The 13,700-nt window shown below is 48.6% G+C and overlaps 1 long non-coding RNA gene across 1 annotated transcript; it reads right to left on the bottom strand.

Moving 5' to 3' along the window:
* Positions 1–557: 557 nt before the first annotated feature.
* Positions 558–3,628, bottom strand: LOC124681174. Its single transcript, XR_006995741.1, has 3 exons — positions 3,229–3,628; positions 2,942–3,131; positions 558–975 (listed from the first exon to the last, which is right to left on the bottom strand). It is a non-coding gene; the product is annotated as an uncharacterized LOC124681174 (long non-coding RNA).
* Between the last annotated feature and the right edge of the window lie 10,072 nt (positions 3,629–13,700).

Raw genomic sequence — 13,700 nt, 5'->3', positions numbered from 1 at the left:
ACTGATATTTTTACGTACCTCCCAGGCAGCTTCCATTCTCACGTCCATAACCGCGGACACGGCTATTCGAATAGTTTTACACTCTGCAGAGGTTGTACACTTTCCCCACAAGATCCGAATACTCATCTTGTGGGCATCATCCCCGCATAACAACATATGCCGAATGAGTTGTACCTCCCAACACCAGAGTCCGAGGGTTGTCCAGGAGTAGCAAGGTCCCCAGCACACTCGACCCTCCGGAATGCCATCCAACCACTTAGGCATATTTCAATGGGAGCTCAAAAGTTGTACCCCGCGTACCTAAATAGGCAAATGGGTTGCGTCCCTTCTCATGGGAAGAACCCCAGTCGAAGCATCCATGGTCGGACTGCCACTACACTTGCAGGACTCAAACTAAGGCGAGACAAACTACTACGCTACGCCCCGTCCCACTAAGGGGTAATGTGGTTGTACTGGCTAGGTCCGGTTAGGTACTCAGTCACCAAATTTTTTCGAAAACAATTTTCTCCACTTGCCTCCAGCAACTTTTCTTCCTGAAAACCTTTTCCTTTTGATAAACTCACACTTGGGCAGGGCTACCCCATTCCAAGGTTTTCGAAACACTTCTTTCGTGAATTTTTTTTCACAAACCTTTTTAAAGAGGGCTCCCGACCTATAGTCTAACTTTTCTTTGAAAAGCGGCGACAAGGATGATAAGGTGTTAAGCACCATATCTCTAGCAAGTGTTGGATCAGTAGGTATCACGAGGGCTGCACCCGTAAGGGTGGAATCATAAAACTTCGAGTGGCGGAACCACTCACATAAATAGAATAAAAACCATGCAATTTTATAAGAACTTGTAATAATGCAAGAGCAAGATATTTTGGACAAGGTATGCATAGAGAGGTGGCTTGCCTTGATCAGCAAAGTGTCCCTGGCCTTCTTCCTCAATTCCTCCAACTTCACCTCCTCCTCTGATTCCGGCGGCGTTCGAATCTAGCGTCGCAAAATAAAAAGAAAAAAGCAACACACCAAATCAACAAACCATTCCAGAATAATTCACACAAAAAATTGGTAAAATCACAGTACGTAAAGGTTCACAAACGCAAGCTACTGAGAGTGGTTTCACTAATTTAGGGTTTTTAAAACAAAAGTTATGATTTTTACAAATCCAGAAATGACTTAGGAACCATTTAAATGATCTAAATCTTTCTGTGAGTCAAAAAAAAATACTTGCAGCATAGCTAATGAAAGCTAACAACATTTATAACACACTTGCACAAGAATCACTTGCAAATAAATTTTTAAATTATTTATAAAATTTAAATAAGACAGAAACAGAGACAATATATAACTAAGACTACCAGTATCAGAGCATAATCAACCAGATCCAAGCATACCCATGGATAGCTGAAACTAAATTTGATCTAACCCCACTGGTTTGGCATTTTCTTATTTGTAAATGAATTTACAAAAATCAGATACTGAAAAGGTATCATGTTTCAGTAATAAAATCCCCAGAATTAAACTACCACTCTTAAAAATATTTCCTTTGGCACAAAAGTACCCTAACATGAGATCTACCAGTATCCCGTGGGTTTGATCCAAAATCATTTGTAGTTTTCAAGTTAAAAATCACAGAATAGCTCTCTGGTTGATATTTAATTTGTGAACCAAACAATAACCAGCAAGCTTCTGCAAGTGTGACCAGTGCCAAAAGAAAGGTACTCACATCTACAACACAAAAAATTGACCTCATGCAAAAAGGTCTATACACAACTCATACTATTTAACTAGTGATTTTAGTCTAAACATTGTCCCTGTTTCCGATTCCTCTCCCTTGGCCGAGACAATAATGTGAATCTGTAATGAAAAAAAAAATCTGAGTATGCCTATCTCGTGGCTGTTGCCTGCAATATTATTTTTCCTGCTGGTAATCTGCTACAACACGGGAGCCGATTCATTAAGATTTCCGCTGCTACCAAATAGAATAATAGATCCAATCATGATCGACTAATACAATCTTACAGCCATTGCCATGGTTGTTAGATCAATGATATAGCTGACTTCCATTGCACGCACCACTATTTAGCAATTGGCTTCCCTCTTAGTAAGATCTGAAAACACCTGGGATCCAAGTTATCATACGCCACATGATACAGACTTCCGCCACCATCCATAATTCTATTGGTCTTCTTTATCGCTCGAGGAGACTCGTCCCTGCTGGTGCTGATCGTGAATGTTGTTTAGCCTCTATGTATCGCTAGCCGTAAAGGGCCAATCGAACTCGCCACCACATAATCGGCAGGAAGGCCATTGGAGATGGTTTTATTTTAGGTTTTTTTGTCGGCAGGAAGGGGAAAGGAAGCGTAAAAGATATGACGGCCACGTTTGCAGGTCTTTTAGGTTTTTGTCGATGTTGGAAGCGGAAAAGATATGACGGCCAAGTTAAATCTCAGTCGTTCTTCTTTTCCTATTAAATCTAGACCATCGTTTGTCTTTCGTTTTAATAATATAATTGATATGGCTATACTGCAACATTCTAGTACTAGATTTATATACACAGATCTACACCCAGACATCACATGCATGCATTTGTTTGTGGTTAAGAATTTGTTCACGAGCTCACGGTAAGGAATTTACAAAATTTCAAAACCTGCAGCAGTAAGATCGGGCAGATTTAAACAAGATATGTAAAGAAAAAGGGGAGGGGGCTGAGTCTCTGGGCTGGCCAGATTCGGCCCAGCTCCGCTGAGGCTGGGCGGAAGACGGGTTTTCGAATGGCGGGGACGTGGCCCGCCGCGCTGGAATGCAGGGCCCGCGGCCACCAGCATGCACCCGCCGGATCCTGATCGGATGGTGGTGGCTGGACCCGGCCGTTTCACGACCCGCGCATCGTCGACGCAAACTAAAAGGAGGCGGCGCTGCCGCGCTCGATAGCGGAGAAAGCCTGAAGGCTCACCTAGGGCGCTCGGGGCAGGTCCGAAGCAGTCGAGGAGGGTGTGGTGGGTCGCCGCCGTGCCGCAGAAACGTTTCTCCAGCGGCAGCACCCGCAGTGATAGCGACGGCTGAGATCACAGGCGTCTGAGTTGGACAGCGACGGGCGAGCTCGGCGGACACGGTGGCGCCCGGCGACGGTGAACTCCGGTGACCTAGGGTAGGGAAAGAGGGGTGCGTTAGAGAGAGAAGTACAGGGTGCATCCAGGGAGCTAGAGAGGAGAGGAGATGGTGGCCTGCAGCCGCGACAACCTTCACCGTGAGGTTACGGAAGGCGAGGTGGAGCTCGGGTAGCAGGGAGAGGTGGAGCTCTTCTCCGCTCAGGAGGGGGAGTGGAGGGTTGGAGTGGGGAAAATGGAGGCGAAGGGGACGAGCATGAGAGGCCTGGCCCTTCTTAAAGGCCAACGCCGGTGCACGGTGCACCGGGTCTGTGGCGAGAGAGAAGAGCGGGCGGCAGCGGTGGATTGGCGGAGATGGGCGGTGGAGAGGCTCATCTAAGCCACGGTGCCACGCTTTGGCGCGACGCTCGCGTCGGTGGTGCAGAGGGAGGAGGGAACGCGGTGCAGTGGCACGACAGCAAGGTGTTCGACGGAATTTTCAGCGGGGCAGTGTGTTTCCATGGCTTGCGAGGTGATGGGAGAGGACTGTGTTGGCGTGCGTCTCCGAGGCGTGGGACTCACCTCCGTGCCAGCCCTGTCGCCCACGGCCACCAGGATGAGGTGGTGGGGTGGCCAGCGTGGTGAGCGGCGCGCGGTGACCACTGGGATCACATGGGAGGCTAGATAGATAGAGCTCGATGGGGATTTGTCTGGTGGGTAGAGGGAAGCGTTGGGATAGCATACACGCTCCTGCCAATGCGTGCTCGAGCAGCAGCAATCGTGAGAGAGAGAGAGAGGGGTGCAACAAGGTTCCAAGAAAAGGAGGGGACAAGAGAGGAGCTAGGAAAGGTAGGGGGAGGATAGTGGGTGGTGCATGTGAGAGAGAGGGCAGCAGGGTGTGGAGATGGGTGACTTTGGATACATCTGGTTGGAAATCATGGCCATGGATGCATGCAACAACACATGGCCCGGCCAGGTCAGTGTAGTGGAGATTAGAAATAACCTAGAGACATGGAGATGGAGATTAAATCCTTTGGATAACAAATCAAGCAATTGATCAACTTAGGGTGTCATAAGATTGGTGATGTTGAAAAAAAATGGCTTAGAGTGGTGTTCCTATTTGCTTGGCTCTCATGCAATATTCCAAGACATGCACGACCGGCCTCTCCTTTTTGGTTCAAAAAGAATGAGCAAGGATTTATTTCCCCAAGGCAATCAGGTCGACAAAGAGCTTGTGTCGAAGATGGTTTGCCAAGCTGGTGACTTCGGTGGTGTTTAGAAAATATTCATGTGGCAGAGATGAAAGTGAGGTTGGGAGGATAATATAAACCATGATGGTGTTTTTATTCCTCACAGTTGTGTCAAATAGATTATGGTGGGAGGTGTATCAGAGAGGTGAGGTTGACGTATAGAATACACCGTTTGAATTTGGCTTTTGTTTGAATTGTTTTGATCACTAATGTGAGTTGGTTCAAATTTTAAATTGAGGTAGCTTCTGAAGATTTCCGAAAATGTTGAGAGTATCTAGGTAGTACACATGATTTCAAAATGTTATACTTGCTTTAATAAGCAAGGCAGATTTTTCTCATATTTAAAATAAGCAAGAAAATGCAAGAAAAGGTATAAGTGCCATAACAAGCATTTTGTTAAAAATAAAGAACAATAAAATAATGCTATAGAAATTATTCTTGGGTGGAAATGAGATGGTATACCATACCACTCATATCTCCTATTTTATTTGAGAAAAAATATCTTGAAAAAGTTTGAAAAAACTAGAAATATTTTGGAAGTCAAAGAGAGAAGAATTAGGGGTCTAGGCTTTTAGGCAAATGGGAGGGAACCTTCGTCTTGGAAAATGGGAGTTGAGACCAAGAATTATTTAATAGTAGAATTTGAAGATCTTGGAGAGATAGAGATGTAAATGGAGAATATTCATTTGCTTAACAAATGATCATCTGCCAAGATTATGCATAGATCACATGAGATGTATTAGTGACAAAATATTTTCCAAAGATATTTGATGACAGATCAAATAATCTTAAAATTTAGCTTTGGTGTCTATGGCCTTTATTAGATTTAAACTAGATAAGAAAATCTTATTTAAAAAGTTTGGAAAAGAGAGAGGGTTTTAGGAGGTGGAGTAGAATGACCCATAGTTAAAGTAGAATAAAATGAGGATCATTCCATTTTGTTTGAGGAAACCAAAATCTGCATATAAAAGATTTTGTAAAAAATTTGAAGTCGCACAAAGTAAGGGTAAACCATTTGACAAATATTTTGTATCAAAAATAATCTTAGAAAACCGTTTTTGTGATACTATGATCTAAGGTGATCATAGCCACTCAAAAGGAAGGAGTTTTAGAAAGATCATAAGAAATATAATTTTGAGTCATAAGACAAAGCAAAGGAGTTTTGTGTTTTGTTAAAGGGGTTCAAATACTTTTGAAGAGAGAAGATTATGGTAATACAAGAGCGGCCATAGCTTAAGGGTTTTTCTTAAGACTTGAAGATGTGGGTTGGGATACTTCAGTTAGCACTATTCAACAACCATCACTCGTCAAACAAAGTCAGATAAGAAGTTCAATCAATAACATACCAATACAAGCAAAACTTAAAAAGTTTTTGTTCCCCCTAATTTTTGCACTTTGGACAACTAAAAAAGGTTGCAAAAGTTAGGGTGTTACAGACCTTCCACCCTTAAAATAATCTCGTCCCGAGATTACTAAGTGTAGGACTAGAAAGTTTTTATAGGTTAATATAAGTTAGACTCCATCCTCCGGTGGACGTGCTGGTCTCGGAAGATCACAACTTCAGCTTCTGAGAGACACGGTAGATTTCCGCCGAGGACAAGCTTCGTGAAGAGGTTGACTTCTCTATGCTGGTGTTAGATCTTTAGCTTCCTAATAACTTTTGAGTGGTCCACGATCGTTGGAGGGTTAGAGCATCCAAATTGTGATTTTAGGAAGGTTGAAAGTTTTTAGTTAGCTTAAACATTTAGTGGAAGATGAAGTCTTCCACCCTTAAGTTTGTTCAACGGGGGTTCAGCAAAAGTCAGAGCTTCTGCCATGGGGTCCTGCCGGTCGCTTTTGAAGAAGTCATCGATCTCTCGTCTTGAGTTGAAGAATCTTCAGGGGACGACGTGCATTCTGCAGCTTCAAGAGGCACATGTGGTGTTTACTGCTCTGTAAGGTGCTCTTTAAGTTAGTAAGTCAGCGGAAATCATGGTTAGTCTCCACATAAAGCAGCAATAGGAGTCGTTGTAAACAGTCTTCGGCTTAATTTAGAGTTGGTGGTACACCAATTCTTGAGTCTTGAATTGTCTTCAAAGGCTTCACTTGATGAGGACCAGATAGACCATGTGGGGTATCTTGGCTTCGATGCCACAGCGCACTCAACTTGTTAGAAGGTGCGCCAAGGTGTAGTTTTTAAGAAAGTAACATCAAAGTTAGTGTCGTCGTGGTGAACAGACAGATGCCATAGGATGGGTTGAGTTGGTGCCGAATGTGCGCTAGAGGATTCGGGGGAGGGTTTTGGTAACACAAGGATGGATTTTTATCTTTATTGATGAACTTGGCCCTTGGCCAGAGGTTGAAGAACGTACGGACTACAAGGTGAGCACCTCTATCCTGCTCTACTTCTCTCTATTGCCTAATGATCCGTCCCGCGCAGGGGTGTGCTCCTTCTCCTTATATAGGGGAGAGGGTGGCTTACAGGGGAAGAAACCCTAATGGCATCTTTGCTGACCTAAGCTACTTTATAAAGCTTCTTTGATCTTGATGAAACCGGTCTTCTCTTTAATCAGGAAGAGATGACCTCGTTCGGTACCTTTTACGTCACCCTCTGCTTTGGCCTCAGGGCTTCGATTATAGCTGATTTGCTTCGCTCATCCTTGTCCTCTAGTCCTTGAGGGAATCTTTGACCAGAATGCCGACATGCTACAGTTGAGCTTATGTCGGAACTCCGGCATCTATTATGTTTACCGTATTCCGGTATGCCCCTCCTGGGATACCGGTATACTTTACCTTGGCGCATGCCATGTTATTTTTGTCATCCGGATCAACCTTTAATCCGGTATCTTAGAAGATAAACAGGGCAACCTTGCCATGCCTTTGGCCTACCGGGGGCCATCCCCCCAACATTAGTCCCCGAAGCTCGTATAGCCTGGCGGAATCTTTCCGACAGGCCATGCCAGGTTCCTCCTCAAAACGTACCGGATTAATCCTTCCGGTTTCAAGTTAAACTTCCCCGGCGTCTCTGCCGGATTTTCCTCAACATACCGTTCTTAATCAAAACCTTCCGGTGTCTTTTTCCGGTTGCCCCGCCATCAAATCCTCCTCGGCGAAGTCGAGAATATGTTGGAAGTCGTGCCTGTCAGAGACATGCGCACTGTTCCTGACGCACCAGTTGTCAGGGGTCTAATCCTTCGACTCCAGCGCACGCATTAAACATGCCGCATCGGATCCTTGCGACCATTCTAGATCCCTGTGGCCCCTGTGTGGCACCTTCGCACAACGCGTGTATCTTTGCCCCGCTTGGTGGCCAACGAGGCAAAACGTCATGGGCCTGGCGGTTTTCCGGCCCACGAACCCCTTGGTTAAATAGGGGGCGACGGTTCCTCGTCGCCTCCCACGCTCCCACTTCGCACTCATCCTCCTGCGCCCAGCGCCGCTTCAGTTCACCGCGCCGCCGTTCACCGTCGAACTCGGCCGCTGCTGCGAACTCTCGCGGAACCGCGCTTCGGAGCTCGCTCGCTCGTCAAGATCCGCAGCGGCACTCTTCTTCTCTGGCTCAGAGAAGCACCACTCCATCCTCTTCCTCTTTTCTGTTCGCCGCTGTCGCTCGCCTCCTCTCCGAACTCCGGCGAATCGTCGACTCCGTCGAGCCTCAAGGTCTCCGCTGCCGCCCTCAGGTCAGCCTCGCAGATCCCGCATTCATTTGCTCCTACTGTTCATTACTGGCGCGGTAGAGTATTTATCCCCCTTTTCTTCTCGTTTTTCTTCCTTTCGTAGATCTTCGGGAAGGAGTAGTTTGCGGGAAATCTGTTTTTAGCTAGTTTCACACTTAGCCAATAAAACATGTCATCCGAAGACGCTCTTCCGGGACTTTCTGCTAGCACCCAGTACAGCGAGAGCCCGGATACTTCCTCGGGAGAAGAAACCCCGGTAGATCAAATCGTTGACGGGCTCTCGGAGGACCTCCCTCAGTCCGATAAAGGAGTCAGTGACTCCGGGCAAGATACCGGCGACGATGCGGAGCATGTCGGTATAGATTTGAGCTCCTACACCCTCGGTGCTTGGATGGGTTCTGATGTTACCCATCAAGAGATTGACTGGCTCTACCGGTCCGGGAGAATACCTGAAGAGGTATTCTGCTGGATCCCCGGCAAGGAGCGGGAGCCTGCGCCCCGGCCAGGCGAGTATGTAGTCATTGCCGCCCATTTTGAGCGCGGCTTAGGCCTTCCGGTGTCGGATTTCTTCCGGCACTTTTTAGACTTCTATGAACTCCAGCCCCACCATCTTCCGGGGAATTCTATCTTTTACCTTTCTTCCTTTACTGCTTTCATGGAGGGATACGCCGGTATCACTCCCTCTGTTAAAAACTTCTCTTACTTCTATTATCTTCGGAAGAACTCTATCCAAGATAAGAAGCTTCCGCACACCAAGCCATTCGTCCGGTGCGGGGGCTGCATCCTTTCGCCCCGCCAAGGGAGCATTTTCTATAAGTTTTCCGGTATGGAGTCAGTCCGGACTTGGCAGAAAACTTTCTTTTACGTTCGGAACGGAGGCCCAGAAGATTTTATCAATCTACCAGCGTACACCCCTGGACCACCCGCCATGAGCAATTGGTTGCACCTCCCCAAGGACGATAAGGAGTCCAGGCGGGTGGCTCTGTTTGTTGAGAAGAGCAAGGCGGAAACGCACCTCGACTCTGACGACATCATCCGGCTATTTCTCTCGTGCCGGGTCCTGCCCCTCCAGCGCCGTGCTCACAAGATGAGCCAAATGTCCGGGTAGAGGGATCCGACAAGGATCACCACGCATTCGCTGAGCCCGATGGAACTGATCCTTAAGGCCAAGCAAATCTGCCGGAATACCCTGCGGCCCAACGGGAAGTACGAACTGAAGCCCTACAGCCGCTCTGATCCTCCTCCACCCAAAGCTTTTTCTGGTATGTTTGTAAACTTGTTCTAACTTGGTTTTTCGTTCTGTTGCAGAACTTCTCCCGGATCTCCAGGGAGGAGCCGGCTTCTTTCACCCCCAGCCGTCGATTTCACGATGACGTGGACGCGGATCCCAACGTGAAGGGAAAACACAAGATGGGCCCGACGCACTTCAAGCACCCCGGTAACTTTCCAACTCCGCCTCCGGCAAACGATTCCGACACTGATGATGAAGTTATTGTTCTCGAGGTATATTGTTCATCTCCCATTCCTTATAAAACTTTTCCGCTGTAGCACCTCCTTCAGCCGATGAGAACCCCCAGGTTCACGAACATGTAACTACGCTGGCGGCCAAGGTTGGCCAGGAGTTCTTGGACGCTTTGGCCCAAGGCCAGGCCCCCAGGGCCCGGAAGAACAAGGCTCCGGCTCCGGATCCCGGCACCAGCGAGGCTTCCAAAGCCCGCAAAACTCCGGCCTCCGACGCCGGTTCTGGCGAAGCTCCCCCCGCCAAACGTCAGAAGACGAAGAAGACCACCAGCAGGAAGCGCAAGCAGGAGATGCCGGTCGCTACTGGGTAAGGCCCCAGTGTTATATTTTTCCAGTTGGGATTTTCTTTCTCATTGTCTCTTAGCTTAAATTTTATACCTCTTTCTTTTTCAGCTCCCCTGGCAATTACCAGGAGTGCACCAGGTATGAGGCCGGAAGCATCCGAAGATGCCGCCAAGACCTCTCCTCCTCCTCACACAAGTCCGGTACCTTCGGGTGCCGGCAAATCTCCAGCCTCCCCTCGGGGAGGAAACACAAGTTCGGGGCGCGCGGCCCCTAATCCGCCAAAATCCCGCGCGGAGGGGGACTTCAGCTCCCCTCCAGATGTTGAAGACACCGGCGCCAGCAACATGGGCGCTGGTAGCGAAGATGCTGGGCGGACGGAACCTCCGGTTTCGCCCGTCCTTAAGAAGAAGAAGAAGGAGAAGAAGGAGGCCAGCGCTCCTTCCCCCTTCAAGACTGTGCCGGAAACTTCCGCGCCAGCAACTTCCTCGCCGGCCAAGGATGCGCCGGAAACTTCTTCGCCGACAAAGGATGCGCCCTCGCCGCCGCCGGCACCTTCTGTCGGCGAACCTGCTTCTATGCCTCAGCCAACTTCGGAGGAAGTCGCAACTGTTACCACGCAGCAGCTTGCTACGACGGTCACCGCAGCGACCGCGCCCCCTTCCGGCTCCCAGGCGCAGTCCATGGTGCTGCACGTCAGCCGTGCCACTGTCGCTGCCGGCAAAAAGGCCTCAGCTCAGCTGGGCCGGATCGTCAAGCTCACCCGCGGCGTGGTCGACCTGGGCTCGCTCCGGGAGTACGCGGAGAAATGGAACCGGGCGGATCTCTCCCCCGCTACTCGCGGCCTTGGCAAGGACAAGCTGCCGGTCATCGATAACTCCGCTCCGCGGAGCACAGCGCAACACTTCGGCCGGCTCAGGCGCGCCATGAAGGAGTTTGACCTGGCCTAGCATGATGCCAACGCCAACGTGGTGGTAAGCTTTTACTTCAACCTTTTTCTTTATACCCATGCCGGTTTTTAACTTTCCAGCTATAGATATATCCTCACAGTCCCCGAGTTTCGGGTTAAGCACGTAGTACTTAGCGCGAAACTCTTTTGAAGTAAAAAACCGGCATAGTTAGTCCCCGAGTTTCGGGTTAAGCACAAAGTACTTAGCGCGAAACTGCGAAAAACCGGCATAGCTAGTCCCCGAGTTTCGGGTTAAGCACGAAGTACTTAGCGCGAAACTGCGAAAAACCGGCATAGCTAGTCCCCGAGTTTTGGGTTAAGCACGAAGTACTTAGCGCGAAACTGCGAAAAAACCGGCATAGCTCACTGCAACTTCGAATTTGTGCAGGGCTCCCTCGACTCTCGCAAGCAGCTGTTTGAGGAGCTCCTGTGGGAACACCGGGACCTTTCTGAGGCCTTCACCAGCCTTGAGCAGGCCCACAGCCAGTGCCAAGGCTAATCTCTAACTTCCGGCTTCTTTTTGTACCGGTGTATTCCTTGACGATCGATATTTACAAGTTTTCCTTTTGTACAGCTGCCCTTCCGGAAGCCTCGCTCGAGGACCTTACCGGCCAAATCTCTGCCCTCAAGGGTAAACCTTGCTTGTTCGTTTGCCTTTTTCATTTGAGATCATTGGCTTCTTTTATTGATCTTTTACTCTTCCGGATTGCAGCTGAGAAGGAACAGCTTGCCCTTGAGCATCGCAAGGCTCTGGAGGCTCAGCGGAACATTGCCGTTGAACTGAAGGATAAGCTGATCCAAGCTGAACTTCAGCATACGCGGGCGCTTAAGGAGGCCAAGGCTGCCGGTGAGGCCAATTTGGATGAGGCCCTGAAGGATTTTACCGACGCCACCGGGCAGCTGCAGAAGGAGCTGGAGGAGGAGGCCAAGCTTCTTAAAGAGGCGCAGGACCGGAACGCCGCCCTCTCGTCAGACCAGGCCCAATTTGACCGGATGGTCATCCAAGCTGACGAGCAGGCGCTCAGTAAGTTCTTTTCTTTCTCGTGCTTGCTAACTTATATTTTTCGGCGGTGTGTCTTTATACCGGTTCCTTTTTCTTTTCTTTCAGAACTTTTTTCGGACTCCCAGCCGCACGCGAACAAGAAGGTCACGGAGCTGCGGGCCGAAAACGCTGTCAACGACCCGGATGCCCCGTGGAACGCATACGATCACCTCGTTGCGCTGCACGCCCAGATTTCCCACATGAAAGCTGTCGACCGACACCTTGGCGACGTGCCAGAAGTGGCCATGCAGGTCTTCAAATTCTTGTGGCCCGGGGAGCCTGTGCCGGAGAACTTGAGTCTTCTTGCCCAGCGCCTCAGTGATGCCAGCAAAAGGTTCAGCGAGTGGAAAATGCTCATCCGCCCATGCCGGAGCTGACGCAGCGCTTCGTGTTGCCTGCTCCTGGTACGATGATCTGGACCTGAACGCCCTTCACAGCATGCGCGCGGATGCTCCTACCAACACTGATCCGGCCAAAACTGCCCAGCGCCGCGATCGCGCATACCGGATCGCTCACTTCGTCTCCACCAGCACCTTCATCCCTCCTCCAGCTGATTTTGCTGATGAGATTTCTGAGGACGTGGAGGAAGAGGATGCTGACGAGGACGAGTCTGATGTCGAGGAGGAGATCCCGGAAGAAGAAGGTGATGTACCTCTAGAGCAAACTCTGGAAGCCCCAGATGCCCCTGTTGTGCAAGGCCGAGATAACGCATCCCCTCTGTACCGTACTCCCTGATCCTATCTTAGTGAAAACAATATCGTGAAATTTCCCCGGAATGCCGGGTGAGAGATGTAACAAAATACAATTAAGTCCTTTTGGTTGTGCTACTCTTAACTTCGCCGGTATCTTATATGATATGCCGGTATTTTATTATATCGGTATCTACACCTTGTCAGTTTGATTTTATTGTTTGCTTTGATCTTGCACAGTGAAGCTTCCGGATTTGTTTCCGAATTCAATCTGATACACACTTGGTTCTTTTGCTTTGGCTCTGCCTACCTCTTTTGGGTGTTTTGGCGTATGAGACACAAAGTTCTTTTGCCAAGCAAGCATTTTCTTGAACTTAGAAGAAATTTGAAACTTTTCACAAAAAACCGGCATATCTGGGGTTAGTTAAACTTTCTTCGGATTGTTTGTTTTCGATTTCTCTTGACGTTTTTCACGTGTTTAGATCCTTCCGGTTTATCTTGTTTGCCATGAAGCCGGGTTTCGGACAGCAGCAAAGTCGAAGACTCCGTTAGGTTTAGCACGTTACTGAACCGTAAAAAGAAAATGTCCAACAATCAAGCCGGTATACAGAAAAAATAAACATATTGCATGCAATTCCGGTATAGGCAGTCCCCGAGATAGTTTCGAGGTGCCGGCATCTTTTATTCTTAGCAAATAAGGTACAAAAAGGAACTTCTTACATCACATTTTCAGGAATAAAAGGACGCAGCAAAGCTATGTTCCATGGGCGTTTGGTCTCTTCTCCTGACCTGTCCGCCTTTCCCTTCTTCGATTCCTGTGCATCGATCAAGTAATAGGCATCATTGTGCAGAGCCTTGCTCACAACGAATGGCCCTTCCCATGGAGGTTAGAGCTTGTGTCGTCCCTCAGTGCGCTGCACCAGACGTAACACCAAGTCTCCTTCCCGGAATACTCTCAGGTGAACCTTCCGGCTGTGATAGCGCCTGAGTTTCTGCTGGTATATGGCTGACCTCGCCAAAGCCATTTCTCTTTGTTCCTCGAGCAAGTCAACATCATTTTCTCGGGCCTCTTTTACCTCTTCTTCGGTATAGAGTTGAACTCGTGGTGAGTCATGGAGAATGTCGGTTGTTATGACCGCTTCTGCTCCGTATACCATAAAGAATGGTGTGTATCCGGTAGACCGGTTTGGTGTTATTCTTATGCTCCACAGCACTGATGGTAATTCATCAAGCCAGC

The sequence above is a fragment of the Lolium rigidum genome, unplaced genomic scaffold, assembly GCF_022539505.1.
Source record: "Lolium rigidum isolate FL_2022 unplaced genomic scaffold, APGP_CSIRO_Lrig_0.1 contig_34821_1, whole genome shotgun sequence".
In the NCBI taxonomy this organism is placed as follows: domain Eukaryota; kingdom Viridiplantae; phylum Streptophyta; class Magnoliopsida; order Poales; family Poaceae; genus Lolium; species Lolium rigidum.
The sequence above is the reverse complement of the archived record's forward strand: the minus strand, read 5'-3'. Positions and strand labels throughout refer to the sequence as shown.